The sequence below is a fragment of the Lissotriton helveticus genome, chromosome 7, assembly GCF_964261635.1.
Source record: "Lissotriton helveticus chromosome 7, aLisHel1.1, whole genome shotgun sequence".
NCBI lineage: Eukaryota > Metazoa > Chordata > Amphibia > Caudata > Salamandridae > Lissotriton > Lissotriton helveticus.
Genome location: NC_136068.1, coordinates 7,600,800 through 7,617,023, shown reverse-complemented (window position 1 = coordinate 7,617,023; position 16,224 = coordinate 7,600,800).

Here is a 16,224-nt window from a genome sequence, read left to right as displayed (position 1 = left end):
GGACCCTTGAAAATGTTTTTACTAGATGGTTCAAGGATTTGCTTTTTGCTTAGGGCTAGAAAATTGATATGTCTGTTTGTGATAATAGTCATTACTCTCCTGCTATCTGTATGACCCAATGCTCTGTTCCTTTTTTACTCCTGCTTACGCCATATATATATACCTGCTTAATGAAATGTTTAGAATGAAAAATTCCCACCTAGCAATGAATTAGGATATTGATAAATGTATGAAAATTAATGTGCTAACTGTTTTCTATGTACCTACTAGATCATAGGAATGTCTTTAGCTCGTGCTAAAAGGACTATCTGTTAAATATTGCAGGTATCTCTTAGCATGAGCTGAAAGCCATTTTGTACTTGGCAGTCATTTTAGTTAGCCATGTGCTTGTCATGTGCCTTTTTCCCTCTTCCAGAGCCTTGCACATGCTCAGAGGGGCCTAGCTAGTACAATGCACCTGCTCCTAATATACAACTGTCAGGCTAGTCTTGTTGATGTAAGGAGAAATGTCTTGCCTCCCACTTTGTTGAGCAAGCAAATTTTGTATAACCATATTAGTCGATTTACATGCTGGTATGTGCCAGGACCTCCCCTTGGTTTTATGCTGACTAATGTAACCTATGTAGAATAAAAGGAGGACCCCACACAGGCTTATACGGGACTGGGGGGAAAAACAGAGTTATAAAAAGCTCAAAGTCCCAACTCAGTGGAAAATCACAGATATATCCACTCGAAATGAAAAATCATTAGTGGTAACTATACCGAACCATAGCATGCCCCCAAAGGGCGGGAGAAGTAAAGGTTCAAATTGGGTATCTAAATTTATGTACGAGGATTATGTGCCATCACAATAATATTTACATAACAACAACCACATTAAAGAAAACACATTAAAAAAATCAGTGACGGGACCCCTACTGTAGTCCAATAATTAATGCACATATAATTCATCAATTGGAAAGACAGACGAATTCACAAAAAGTGTTTGGTAAAAAATTGGATATACAATTTTATTCATGCACTTGTTACATAATTCATAATACAAATTACAATAGTAAAACATTAATGACCAAATAAAACATTTTGTCAAGAATAAAAAAGAATCAAAGAGTCGACGCGGCGTTTCGGTTTTCTTTTTGAACACCTTCTTCAGGACTGATTCTTGTTCCAGATGGAGAAAATTATCTCTACTGGATGGTGCTTGTTCAATTTCGTTTTTATGGGTCCCGTCTAAGCATGAGCGCAAAATCCGCTCCGATCGCGGATTTTGCGGATTTTCGGCAAATCCGCGATCCGCGAACTCTCGCGGATTTGCCGAAAATCCGCAATCCGCGATCGGAGCGGATTTTGCGGTCAAAAGTTCAAGCGCGCCTAATTAACGATGGCGCCGGCAAGCTGCCAGCGCCCATCCTGCAATTGTTACTTAATTAGCTTCAACAGGAAGCTCTAACAGATAAGATACAGCAGGGGCTCGAGCGCCTGCTTTATTTTAGCAGTTGGAGCTTCCTGTTGAAGCTAATTAAGTAACTTTTGCAGGATGGCGCTGGCAGCTTGCCGGCGCCATCGTAAATTACTTCAACAGTGGTGTCTTCTTGAATAAATATGAAGGGCAGGGTTCATTCGGGCACGACGGTCCTGGCACAATTAAATAATAAATCTGCTGCTCTGATCGGTCTCTGACCTTTTATACACACAAGAGGCATGCTCGCATGGACGCCCTGTCCGTTTGGCCCCGCCCACACACTCGAGGTGTGCACCGTCTTCCCGCCATTTACCCACTATGATGGACATTTCACTCAAGGGACCCCTGCGCACTTCGGCGCGATTGCATAGTGACACACACTTGGTCGCTGGAACTAGTTGAAGCGCAAATGCAGTGACTCATTCAGCAGCCCAAAACAAAACGGGAGGCTGGGCATCTTTGACTTTCACGAGCGCAACCCCCGTGCTGTTCCTGTGACCAGGGGCTTCTGTCTCTTAATCTGCTGCTCTGATCGGTCTGTCACCTTTTAGACACACAAGAGGCATGTGCGCTCGCGTGGAAGCCCCGTCCGTTTGGCCCCGCCCACACGCTCGAGGAAGCCCCGCCCCCAAAATCCGCAAATCCGCTGAATCCGCGGATTTTGCGGATCCACGATCCGTGAATCCGCTGGATCCGCGAATCGTGGATCCGCAAAATCCGCCCATGTCTAGTCCCGTCACTGATTTTTTTAATGTGTTTTCTTTAATGTGGTTGTTGTTATGTTAATATTATTGTGATGGCACATAATCCTCGTACATAAATTTAGATACCCAATTTGAACCTTTACCTCTCCCGCCCTTTGGGGGCATGCTATGGTTCGGTATAGTTACCACTAATGATTTTTCATTTCGAGTGGATATATCTGTGATTTTCCACTGAGTTGGGACTTTGAGCTTTTTAGGACTAATGTAACCTATGCATATATAAGGCCCCTGTTCTCTGTACTCCTTAGACTGTCTCATACAGTGGCCTGAGGGGACTGTGTGACACAGTCTCCCTGATGTGAGGTCATTAAATAGGTTTTCTTGATATTACAGCTTCTGTGCCAATCTCTTCTTTGTTGGTTGAAAGACCCAGGTGTATCAGCGAACCCCTTAGGAGGTTTATATTTCTTCATTACTACTTAGGGTTCAGCAGGTGTTTAGCGATGTCTTGGGCCTTTAACTCAACCCAAATAAATCAAAGCTAATTCCATTGGGGAGAAAAGCGGCAATACCCGAGCACTTATACCCGTGGTGGGGTTTGCTTGGGTGACTTCAGGGGCTCATATTTCAGAACTCGCTTGGCCTACACAGATTCAGAATATTTAGAACTTAACATCAGGAGGATTTTGGGGCTTTGGTCAGGGTTTGGAGGGACCCGGGGCTTCGGTCAGGGTTTCGAGGGATCTACCTGTATCTCTTATAGGTAGGATAGCAATAGCAAAAATTACTTTCGTACGTTAGACAGAATGATCGTGGATCTTCTGTGGGGATCCAGGTACAAGAGTGTGGGACCTACTGCCATGCAGAGAACTTGGAGCAGGGGAGCACTTGAGGTACCCCGCCTGGAGGTCTGTTAGATGGCAGCTTAACTGCAGCATGCTGTTCATTGGATGGAGGATAGTAATAATTGGAAAAAACACATCTTAGCCGGTACATATGGCGCATGGTCTTTGCTGACCCCCTTGATGCTTGGCACCGGGATCCCCTCATCGCTCCCCTATATTACACAGCATGTGGCGATCGTATGGGAGGGCACAGTTAAACGGGTGGTTCGACGTGCTCAGTATGCGCCGGACATGCCTTTGTGGGCGATGTGCCCCTTCTCTTGCATTGCCTCGTCATTCTCAGTACGGCGTTGGAAAGATGGGAGTTGTCAGTTGATGGGTGGCTTATATGTGGATCAGCAGTTTATTACTTGAGAGGAGGCGATGGAGACCTTTAATCTCAGAGCGGGACAATATCTTCACTATCAGAAAATATTGCGCTGGAGATATGGCCGCCCGTTCCTGAGGAACCTCCCCAAACTAACATTTTGACAGTCTTGTTGAATATGGCTCAGGATCGTCGTTTGGTGTCCCAGCTTGATCGGGCCCTATGTGATGACTTACCAGAGGCGGTGCTTCCTATACAGGCAAAATGGGATGCATTACCTCCTCGTCCGTCTTCATCGCCACAGTAATTAACACATGAGCTTTAGGCTCCCACAGAAACTCCAAGCAAAAGAAAGTCAGCGCACTACTCTCCCATCCCTCCAACATGGCCCCCAACTCCATCCACCAATGGGATAAAAGGAGGCACCATACACCTCAAAGACATGTTTTTGTGTCTGCCCTGCTCCGAGTGCTGTTTCCAGTTTTGGAGGTAAGTGGAATCGAGGTCTTGCTGTAGCGGACTCTAGTATCCCTGGGTGCATTATTGGAGGAGCCATTATTGGCAGGGGAATGGGTGAAACTGCATGAAGTGTCTGAACGGTCAGTTCTAATGCCTGTTTTAAACTTTTGCCGTATCATTTTGTGCACCAGACTTACATCACCCCGAGAAGGTTGCTTGTAGTTTATCCCACCAGTCCAGAGGAGTTTCTGTGTTGTAAGGCGACGGGAGCCGATTTTATTCATATGATCTGAACATGTCCGTGCGTGACTTACTACTGGTGGGAAATACTCACCAGTCTTAAGGAGACCTCTGGTGGGAGATACCTATAGATATCCTACAGGTGCTCCTTGGTTTGCTCCCCTCTCCAACGAAAAAGAAATTAAGTAGGATACTTGTCCTTTTGGGCCTGGGGTTGGCAAAGCGACGGGCACCATTTCTTGGCGTCTTAGGCTACGCCCCTATGTGTAAGGCATGGCTGCGGGGTGTCTGCGAGTGAGAAACTGTGGAGGGGGTACAGATAAGACATGTCAGGGGGTGAAAAGATTGATCTGTTAGCAGGGCCGGACTGGGAACCAAAACCGGCCCCGGCAAAGTGCTCGCCCGGCCCCCCGGGGGGGGGAGGTTGGGTGTGCGACTGAGCTCTTTGCGGGGCAGGCTTTCGGCCGATTTTGTTACAGGGCCGATTTTTCAGCTATGCTGCATAAACGGTGCTGTAACAAAGACAGCCCCCAGGGGCCCAAAACCGGACCCACCCTTGCGGCGCACCGGGGGATTGCCCGGTGCCCGCCACGGCCTGTCCGGCCCGGTCTGTTAGCCTGGACATATGTGAGGTCTGAGCTGTGGGATTCACAGGCAGTGCCTGTGTCCGGGGGCGCTGTGGAGGGGGTCACCATTTTTCCCCACCGGAAGTGTGAGTACATATTGAATGAATACACAAGTGACTGAGGGGATGTACAGGTAACCAGATATTGTTTGCATTGATTGTTTTTAATGGATGCGCTGGTCTACAACGAAAGTTAGTTGGGGGGGGTAGTAAATGTTATATAATGCCATGAAGACTGATGCATAAATGAACATGTTCCTATAGACATGGGTGTGGGTTTCTTTGATATAAGAATTGTATGATTCATCTTCTTTTGTGGCCCTCTTATATATGGTCCTGCAATTGTTGACGTCATATTATGTGGGGGATCAGTTATGTGTATGACGAATGGTGGGAGGGGGAGCGTGGCAATTTAAAGGTAGATTCGGATTGAGATAAGCTTTGTATGCCAATGAAGTTATTTTTAAAAACAAAAAGTGACACAAATGCCTCTTGCATGATGCAAATCAGTGTGGAGGCATGCAACTCTCAGGAGCAGTTTCTTCACTTGGGAGGGGGAGCATCACCCCATGTCCCCCCTCCCCCCCTCCGCCCGCTGCACAGAAAAAAATAAAATGGCAAAGAAAAGATTTCATTGCCACTTTATTTTTTATACCATGGTACGCACTGTAGCAGCCAGCCTGCCCAGGACCCAGAGACATATGAGGCATGTCCTCTACTGCCAATTGGCAGCAGAGGACAGGAGCAGTGGCTGCCTGCATGCTCCAAAGTGAGCATGTCACTTTGGACGCTGTCTTGCGCCATCCAAAGTGACATGCGCACTTTGAAGCTCTCCACCTAGCTAGGACGCTCCATCCAATCATGACGTTGCAGAGCGGTGCCATGAGTGGTTAAGTAAGTCGGCTGGTCACGTGCTGCAGAAAATTGGAAGATCGGGTCCGGAGTGCGGAGCACGGTCAGGTACGTGGCTTTTTTCTTTTGTTTTTTGTTATGTATATTTGGTGTGCAGTGTATGTTTTGTGTACCCAACAGCAGTTTGCCCGCCCCACCACTTCCGATAGCTGGCAGTCGCCACTGGCAACTCTGGCTTGTGACAAGCAACACTTATTTGCGTCCCCCAAAAAAGAGTTGTTTATGACGCCTTGTGCCACAACAACTTTACGTTGTCGCTGCGTTATGGATGTGTCATTGTGCGTTATTTTGTAAATATGGCACATACATGAGGCAAAAACATGGAATTTAACGCAGCATTGCATCAGTTTTTGTAAATCTAGTCTCAGGTGTCTGAAGTGTGTTGTAGTCTGCCTTTGTTTTAATGTTTCTCCTATCTTACCTGGTTCCTGGCTGCTCAGCCAGTGTGCGTGTTCTGAGTGGAATGTTGTTGTGATGACACTGACAGGGAGTGCAGTCAGACTCCAGGGGGCCGATTCACAGAACTAATCCGAGATAAAATCCTAAACTTACTACTTTTGGTATTCACAGAAGGCTTTTAGTAGTAGTAAAGTTAGGACTCCTAAACCCATACTTGGTCTGTTTGATCCCCCACCCGCCAGCTGGTCGTCTAAGCTACTGTTGTGGCCAGGCTGGACTACTGCAATAGTCTATTGCTTGGCTCAAATAAATCCGCGATCAATAGGCTACGGCGCACCATGAATGCAGCAGCCTGAACACTGTTCGCCATGCCTGAGTATGGTTCAGTCTCTCGTCTGCTGCAACATCTTCACTGGCTGCCTGTAGAACAAAGAATTCCGTTCAAAGTGCTATGCATTACACACACAATTCTTGCAGACGTAGGTCTGGCGATTCTGAGCAATCTGTGTCACCCTTACATCCCGTGCCGCGTTTTTCGCTCTGCCGACCTGCATCTGCCGTGCGTGCCACGGTTCCGCAGATTCAGAGCAGGACGCTCATTCAAGGTGCTTGCACCAACCCTCAGGATTTCTCTTCCACTTTCTATCAGAAACATTCCTAACCACCTGTCCTTTAGAAGGGCGGTGAAGACCTGGCTTTTTAAATGATCAGCATCTCCTCTCACGCCCTCACCTCCAGCAATCTAGCGCTGGGACGTCCCTCTGCCAGGACAGCCATGCGCTCTATAAATCCTATAACATAACAGGTGTCTGAAGTGAACATTGGCAGGGAGTACTGTCAGAATCCAGATGTCTGAAGTGAATATTGGAGGGAGTCCAGGTGCACTCTAGGTGTCTGACTGAGCCGTCTGATGATGAAACTGATGATCATTGACCTCAGCAGAGGTGTCTTCCATGTACCTCCTTCCGGCCTCACCTGCTCCCAGGTGTTTCCTCGTTCTCCTGTACAGAGATCCTGTCCTTCTGGCTGAGCCACAACAAGATCCTGTTATTGTTGGGAGATCGCGAGGGATGAACTCAAACATCCTCGTTCACCTGCCCGAGGCCTCGTCGCCGGCTTGTGTCCTGGGCAAGTTGATGCTAGTTATTGGTCCGGCAGCGCACACACTGCAGAACACCATGGCTTCTATCCGCTGAGTCACAGACTCGGCATACTAGAGAGATGAGTCTTCCCCCCAGGTGGGGGTGGGACTGAGGTTACATTAACCATGTATGGTCAGACTCTGTGAGGCGTAAGGGCTGTCATGTCATTCATGGTGCAAGGGTCTGACCATCAATCATTCAATCAGTGTTTATTAAGCGCGACTACTCACCCGTGAGGGTCTCAAGGCGCTGGGAGGGGAGGGCTGCAGGTCCTTTGGGGGCTGAGGTTCAGTCCAAGAGCCAGGTCTGGGGATCCTTCCTGAATTGCCAGCGAGGGGGATAGCCTGTGGAGGAGAGGTAGGGTGTTCCAGGCTCTAGTGGCGAGGAAGGAGAAGGATCTACCTCCAGTCCATTATCTTGCGGATCCGAGAGACGGTGCCAAGGGCCAGTTCAGCTCGGCAGAAGTGTCTGGTGGGTACGTGGAATGAGTGGTGGTGGTTGAGGTACGCTGGTCCAGCGTCACGGAGGGCCTTGTAGACACATATGTGACTCTTTTGTTGACTGGGAGCCAGTGGATTCCTCGCAGGTGTTCGGAGATGTAGCGGTGGAAGGGATGGTGAGGACCAGTCTGGCTTCGGGATTTTGAACGTTCTGTAGTTTCCAGAGGAGTTTCATGGTGACGCCACCATAGAGCGCGTTGCTGTAGTCGAGTCTGCTTCTGATGAGTGCATGGGTGAGCGTCTTTCTGGCCTCAGTGGGGATCCATCTGAAGGTCTTTAGGAGCAGGAGAAGAGTGTAGAAGCATGATGAGGAGACGGCATAAATCTGATGGTTCATCGTGACTGAGGAGTCTAATATGATGCGGAGGTTTCGTGCATGGTCCGTGGTTGTGGGGGGCGGGGGGTTCCTAATGCCGAAGGCCACCAGGAGTCATCCCAAGCGGAGGTGTTGGGCACAGTCTGACCATGGTGAGAGTGGCCTCTCTTCGGTGCCGTGCCTGGTTAGGGTGGAAGGTTACATTAACCATACACGGTCAGACTCCGTGATGCGGAGAAGCTCTCATACATGGTGCAAGGGTCTGACCGTGGTGAGAGTGGCCTGTCTCTGGTGTCATGCCGAGGTGGGGGTGCATGGTTGCATTAACCATTTATAGTCAGACTCTTTGAGGTGTAGAGGCTGTCATAGATAGTGCAACGGTCGGACCATGGTGACAGGGGTGTGTCTCTGGTGCCGCACCTTGTGCAGCGGGCACTCCGCTGGGAGTGAGTGCGGTGCAGTGTGCACCAGAATCACCCGCACCTTGAGGAACGCGCACTCCACTGGGAGCGAGTGCGGTGCAGTGTGCACCGTCGCACCAGACTCACCCACACCTTGTGGAACAGGCACTCCGCTGGGAGTGAGTGCGGTGCAGCGTGCACCGCGCACCAGAATCACACGCACCTTGAGGAACAGGCACCCCGCTGGGAGTGAGTGCGGTGCAGCGTGCACCCCGCTGGGAGTGAGTGCGGTGCAGCTTGTGCCGTCCCACCAGAATCACCCGCACCTTGAGGAACGCGCACTCCGCTGGGAGTGAGTGCGGTGCAGCGTGCACCGCGCACCAGACTCACCCGCACCTTGTGGCAGGACATGCCCTCCTGGATCCATGTGGTCTTCCAAAAGCAGGACCTGCTCAGAACTGCGGTGCCAGTGAAAGCGTCAACATTTGATCATTGTAGTATTATTTCTTCACAGTGAGTTGTTTCTGCTTCAGATGTGTCCGAGAGTTCGCAGGTTCTGCCCTGTGCAGGGGTTTGAGGTGTCCTGTAGAGGCCGTGAGGGGGCAGCAGAGGGGGCGGGTGAAAACATGTTTGATTTGCTAATAATTGAGGGCCCGATTCAGAAAGGTAAACTTAGACCAAAAGTCTAACTTTACTAGTGGTAAAGTTAGACTTACTTACATGACTTCAGGTTTAAGTGTCGGTTTGTGCCTCGGGCCCTGGGCTCCGTTCCATCAAGCTGCATGAGGTTTGAGGGGGGCTCGCCATGTTCCCCCCTCTTCCACCCCTCATGTTCATGCGGCCGGTGGATGCTTTTGCATCAAGTTTGTCAGTTGGCAGATGAAACCAGCTTAAGATGGACAGCCGCGGCGTCCAATCGCTGCTCCGCTGAGGCTAGGTGGGCTGGGCTGAGCAGGTGGGTGCTCTGTGTAGTGACCCAGAGCCACAGTCAGCAGTCTAGTGTTTTGTATGCCCTACACTAAAGACCCACCCACCACTGATGTCACTGGTCAGGTGACACAGCTTTAATAAAAGGGGCCGAGCCCATGTGCTCTGGGCCAGTTCTACCATGTAACTCACGGTGTCTGTGTCAGTCCTTTCCAGCATGAGGGCCCAGGGCCCCCAACATTACATTGGCGACGAGAAGGGCGGACGCTAGCCACGCGTGCCGCATTTAAAAGAAGAAAACCCCCGGAAAGAAGAAGGGAACTGCCCATGTGCAGGGCACCCCCCGGGGAAGCGGCGCCGGCCGCCGAGAGGCCCGCGGGGCGTGTGCTGTGCCCCGGGCCTAAGGATCCAAGAGAAGGTGAACGGGAGCCCACAGCGCACCTCTCTGACCTGCTGCAAGCCGCCCTGCCGTGGCGGTACCCCCGAGGAAAAGCAGCGGACCGACCAGAGCCCACCTGTGCCGGCCACAACCCAGCGCCACGTGGAGGCGCGGCCCGAAGTGCCCGGGAGTAAGCGGACCGACTGGAGCCCACCCGCGTCAGCCGCAGTGAGGCCCCACCGCATGGTGACCGAAGCGGAGCCCACCCGTGAAGTGAAAAGGCCCATCAGTCGAACACCAAGGTGATCCTCGGAAAGTAAAGCGCCAAAAGCGGAGCCCACCCGCATGGCGTGCGAGGTCGACTGGACCGGAGGTGAGCCAGGGCGCTAATAATGCCCTCGGGGGTCGCGCGTGCCTGAAGCGGCCCCCCTTCTGACTGTGTATCAAGCGGAGCCCACCCACAATGAACCATAGACATGAACTGTGCCCCCAGCAGTGGTAAGCGGCGCCAGACTCGGCCGTAATTAAGCAGGACTCGCAGAGCCCACCCGCGGCCTGCCTGCAGCATCTCCAGCCCCCCTGCAGCGCAGCATGTGTGGAGCGCGGCTGCCGCTGCGAGGGTGAGAGAGCGTGAAAGGAAAGCCAAGCGGAGCCCACCCGCTGTACAGCGCTGTCACCCCCACCCCGCGCCGTGTGTGACGTGTGGCTGCGCCGGTGGGGTGAGGGAAAGGAAAAATCTAGCACCCGGCCCGCAGCCGGCAACCGCATCACCACACCCCCGGCGCAGCCCAAAAACAGAGCAGATAAGCCCCAGCAATAGCGCCTACGTTGTGGCCCCCCGCGCAGCGAGTGACCAAAGAAGCTGCCGCGGGCGGGTGAAGTGCAAAGGCGGACGCATGCCCTCGAGACACCGGACCAGAGAGAATGGGGACGTGGAGAGGCTGCGAGCCCGCAGCGGCCCAGCCCCACGCATGGAAAGCTGCCAGGTGCTATTAGCAAAAGCGGAGCCCACCCGCATTATCAGGAGGCCCCCCTCAGCCCTACCGACACTCAGAACCGCCGGCACTCGCGTTTGTGCCCGGCGCCGTCAAGAAGAAAGAAGAGACTCACCGAGAATAAGGGGAGCCCTCCAGCGATGCCTGTCTGTCTGCCAAGGCCCCACACGGAGCGCCCCGGTGAGAACGGAAGCTACCTCCGCCCCCCACCCCCCCTTCCAGGAACAGTGGGAGCAGAGAGCCGGTAGCTAGGTAGAAACTGCCGAGGACAGGGAAAGCAAGGCTGCAAATGGCAAAGAGAAGAAGCACACTACCACCTAGTGGCCAGCTCCTGTAACCGCAGGCTAAAAGGAACCAAACAAGCCCGCGACAAGGCAAAGAGACAAAGGCAGCACAGAGCTGTTTTTTTTGCAGCTGCAGATATCTGGAGGACGGCGCGAGTACGCGCCAGAAGAATAGGACTGCGCCACAAGCCAAGGCAGGGACCCCAGTGTATAACCAAGCCCGCAGCAACGCGAGCAGCAGACAGCAACACTAGGACACAGCAGGTACTGCAGTTTCAGCACGGACACAGTGTTCACAAACCTACCGTCACTGCCCAGTGACACAGGACAGCATAGAACTGCGCAGGAACGCGCCAGAAGAACAAGAACACTGCCAAACCAGCAGCACAGGAACGCGCCAAAACCCTCAGGGACACTTCAAGAGACGGCGCAGGAACGCGCCAGAAGCAAAGCATTGCGCAGGACTGCCCAAGGAGTGAAGGAACTCCACACAACAGGACAGAACAGCACTGCTCAGGAACGCGCAAGGAGTGAAGGAACTCCACATCTCAGGACAACACAGCATTGCGCAGGACTGCGCAAGGAGTGAAGGAACTCCACACAACAGGACAGAACAGCATTGCGCAGGACCGCGCAAGGAGTGAAGTAACTCCACGCCACCACGACCGAGTAACGCAGGGATCGCGTCCTCGGAGACCTGTCAGTAGGTCACAGCAAAGATGACTTGCCAGAAAGTCACCGCCAGATGCGGACCAGTCAGTTGGTCGCCCGAAGGAAAAGAAGAAAATGACCAGTCAGTTGGTCGCCCAGAAAGAAAAGGAGAAGATGACCAGTCAGTTGGTCACCCGGAAAGAAAAAGAAGAAGATGACCAGTCAGTTGGTCGCCGGAAAGAAAAGGAGAAGCTGACCAGTCAGTTGGTCACCCGGAAAGAAAAAGAGAAGATGACCAGTCAGTTGGTCACCCGGAAAGAAAAGGAGAAGATGACCAGTCAGTTGGTTGCCCGGAAAGAAAAGGAGAAGATGACCAGTCAGTTGGTCGCCCGGAAAGAAAAGGAGAAGATGACCAGTCAGTTGGTCGCCCGGAAAGAAAAGGAGAAGATGACAAGTCAGTTGGTCACCCGGAAAGAAAAGGAGAAGATGGCCAGTCAGTTGGTCACCCGGAAAGGAAAGGAGAAGATGACCAGTCAGTTGGTCGCCCGGAAAGGAAAGGAGAAGATGACCAGTCAGTTGGTCACCCGGAAAGAAAAGGAGAAGATGACCAGTCAGATGGTCACCCGGAAAGAGAAGGAGAAGATGACCAGTCAGATGGTCACCCGGAAAGAGAAGGAGAAGATGACCAGTCAGATGGTCACCCGGAAAGAGAAGGAGAAGATGACCAGTCAGATGGTCACCGGGAAAGAAAAGGAGAAGATGACCAGTCAGATGGTCGCCCGGAAAGGAAAGGAGAAGATGACCAGTCAGATGGTCACCCGGAAAGAAAAGGAGAAGATGACCAGTCAGAAGGTCACGACTGCGAAGATATGACAGAAGATCAAAGGCATAGTAACTGAATAGATCAAGAAGAGGTCCATGGACGGGACCCAGAAGAGGTCTGATGACACCGACCCGAAATGAAGAAGGAGCGACAGGAAGAAAGGTGCGATGCCTGGTTTGGCCATCGGAAGAAGAGAAGGCGTGTCCTAAGGGTAGGACGCAACCAGGGAGATTCGTGTGGAGTGCACGCCACACGGAGATGGCCTGGGTGGTTGAAGAAAAGAAAAGGGACCAACCACGTCGTGAAAGGAATGGAGGAGAAGAAGGGTAGTGAGTGCCACGGTGCCACTAGAAGATCACAAGAAGAGAAGAGGTGTGACCAGTCAACTCACACACCCATCAGAAGAAGATGGCGACATGCACCAGAACACCGGAGTGCAGCGGAGAACAAGGCCTGGCATGAACACCGGCGGCACAAGTCAAAGACATCCACCTACGAGCCATCCATCCAGGTGGCGATCGCAGAAGAGGGCAAGTTTGGACTGTTGACAACAATCTACCTTTGGGGTTGAGCGGAAGATTGGATGGCGAGAGTGCTCACACATCCGGCTGAGGAACTGACCACTCCACACTAACCCGTGGCAGCCCAAGAAACAAAGGCCTCAAGGGACTCTGGTGGCAGCAAGTCCCACAAGAGAGACAGATCCACAACGGTGCGCCTGCAAAACCCACTGAGACGAAAGCTTCACGTGCAAGAAAAGAGTCGACAGTGTAACCTTCAGGTGGAACTAGGACACAACGGTGAAGATCGTGGAGCGCCCTGCTCACGGCCCGAAGGCTATGGTGGAGCAACATGACCGACAACACCAGTCCAGTGGAAGCCTGGCAAAGAGGTCCTCCCGGACATCTTGTGAGAGAGGAATACCGGCGAGAGGGGCTTCCTAGTGAGAGGGATGTATGCACCTACTCCTTTCATCTGCCCAGAAATACTTTGAAGCACGCCCCGAGGCACCACCAAGGACCAGGACTGAAGAGGAGAACCGAGAAGATAAACAACAATCAGATCACGTCACCCTCTCTCTAACTACCAACTGTCACCAGTGGTGCCAAGCAAAGGCAAGACCGAGAACAACGTCCAGGCGGCGCAGACAGAAGATAGGACCTGCCGAATAACGGCAAACCATGCCACAGTGACTCGTGAGTCCTGGATGTAGCAACTACACCATCTGCGACCTTCAATCCGCCAAAGAGACTCACTTCAAATCATAGAGTCCAGTGTTATATTGTATGTACATTTTCTTTCCCACAGGTTTGAACTTTGTCGTGGGGTTGGCGAATTGCATTTTTCTCCCACAGGTTGGACTTTCTTTTGTTTTCATTTTCCCCCAAGTTTGGGAGGGATGTAGTGACCCAGAGTCACAGTCAGCAGTCTAGTGCTTTGTATGCCCTACACTAAACACCCACCCACCACTGATGTCACTGGTCAGGGGACACAGCTTTAATAAAAGGGGCCGAGCCCATGTGCTCTGGGCCAGTTCTACCATGTAACTCACTGTGTCTGCGTCAGTCCTTTCCAGCATGAGGGCCCAGGGCCCCCAACATTACACTCTGCATGGCGTGGACACGTCAGGGGCGATGCCAGAGCACTGGGTGCCAACACATCACTGGCAGGAAGAGATGGCACCGCTGCAGGGTGGCAAAGGGGGGAGGAGGGCACGGGGGGGGGTCTCCACCTGACCCACCTGTCCTGGAGCACAGCCGAGCACGGGGCACCTGCATGGAACCCTGGGCCAGGGGGCACCCCCCCCCTTTGTTCCCCCGCCGCCCCCTTGTTTCAGTCCTGTGTGCCCCCTCAGCTCTGCTCCCTCCTCTGACTCTTTAACCTCTAATGTTACCTCTGATCTAACTTTAAATTCTACTGTGAAGCCTCTGACACCTTCGGGTGAAGTCCGCGTGAGAGAAAAACGCATAAAAAAACAAAAATAAACCTTCTGTCCTCTGTCACCTCTCTCCCTTCCTCCCCTCCCCCCCCCTCCTCTTCTCCCCCCCCCCCCTCCCTGCCCTCCGGGCCGGGAGCGCCTCCCTTTGTCTCCGCCTCTTCTAGGCGCTGCCAAGAGTCTGAGGTGCTTTCCCAGGAAATGGGAAACTGCTGCCCCGGAGCGGAGGGCGTGAGATTCGGGGAAGCCGAGCCGGGCTGGGGCTGGGCGGGGGCCCCACCCCCGGGGGGCCCCTCCCTCCCTCCGCCTGTGTGCAATGTGTACAGAGTGGGCTGGGGCTGGCGGATCGATGGCCCCACTATAGGGGCCTGCGTGTGACCTCATGGTCACAGCTGCAGATCCACTCTGGGGTTCATCCTTCTGAGGCCGATAAAATGATATTCAGCGCCAAGATGCTGGAGTTTACCACCTCTAACTAACTAACTACCCGTGTTAAGATAACAAGACGTGTGATCTGAGGTCCACACACCTCCAGACCTCGGCCACGGGGATCCCAAGGGAAGTGATGGATCCAGCTGTTCGCAGCAGATGCGGCGTCTTCGAGGAGCTGACTGTGCAGTCTCAGTCACCAAGGGTCCTTCTGGAAGCCTCCATCGTACCCCTGGCCTCTGCCCTTTGGGGGCAGGGAGAGGGCAAGGGCGAATATTGTCTCATTATCTGAGAAATATTTAAACAAAAGCCTGGTAACCGAGGCCGGTCCGGTTATGGGCCCCGTCTCCCTCCTCCCCTGGGGGGCCCCGTCTCCCTCCTTCCCTCCCCTGGGGGCCCCATCTCCCTCCTCCCCTGGGGGCCCCATCTCTCCCCTGGGGGCCCGTCTCCCTCCTCCCATGGGGCCCCGTCTCCCTCCTCCCCTGGGGGCCCCGTCTCCCTCCCCCCTGGGGGCCCCATATTCCTCCTCCGGCCCGCCTCCCTCCACCCCTGGGGGCCCCGTCTCCCTCCTCCCCTGGGGGCCCCGTCTCCCTCCTCCCATGGGGCCCCGTCTCCCTCCTCCCCTGGGGGCTCCGTCTCCTTCCTCCCCTGGGGGCCCGTCTCCATCCTCCCCTGGGGGCCCCATCTCCCTCCTCCCCTGGGGGCCCCGTCTCCCTCCACCCCCTGGGAGCCCGTCTCCATCCTCCCCTGGGGGCCCCGTCTCCCTCCTCCCCTGGGGGCCCCGTCTCCCTCCACCCCTGGGAGCCCGTCTCCATCCTCCCCTGGGAGCCCGTCTCCATCCTCCCCTGGGGGCCCCATCTCTCCCCTCCCCTGGGGCCCGTCTCCATCCTCCCCTGGGGGCCCCGTCTCCCTCCTCCCCTGGGGGGCCCCGTCTCCCTCCACCCCTGGGAGCCCGGTCTCCCTCCTCCCCTGGGGGCCTCGTCTCCCTCCTCCCCTGGGGCCCCGTCTCCCTCCTCCCTGGGGCCCCATCTCCCTCCTCCCCTGGGGCCCGTCTCCCTCCTCCCCTGGGGCCCCGTCTCCCTCCTCCCCTGGGGCCCCGTCTCCCTCCTCCCATGGGGCCCTGTCTCTTCGTCTCCTCCATGATCACCCGTCCCTGTGACCTCAACTCCACCCGCCCCCTAGGAGCAGGCCTGACAGTTTATTCCATGTCTAACCCGACCTCATCTGTACCTCCTGGCCCTTAAAGCTACCCCCAACTGCCCTCGTCTATGCCTCATGCTTCTTTCTGCACTTCCCGCCTCACTCTCTGTCCCTCCAGCCTCTCTCTGCACCTCCCTCCTCTCTCTGCTCCTCCCGCCTCTCTCTGCACCTCCCGCCTCACTCTCTGTCCCTCCTGCCTCTCTCTGCTCCTCCCGCCTCTCTCTGCAC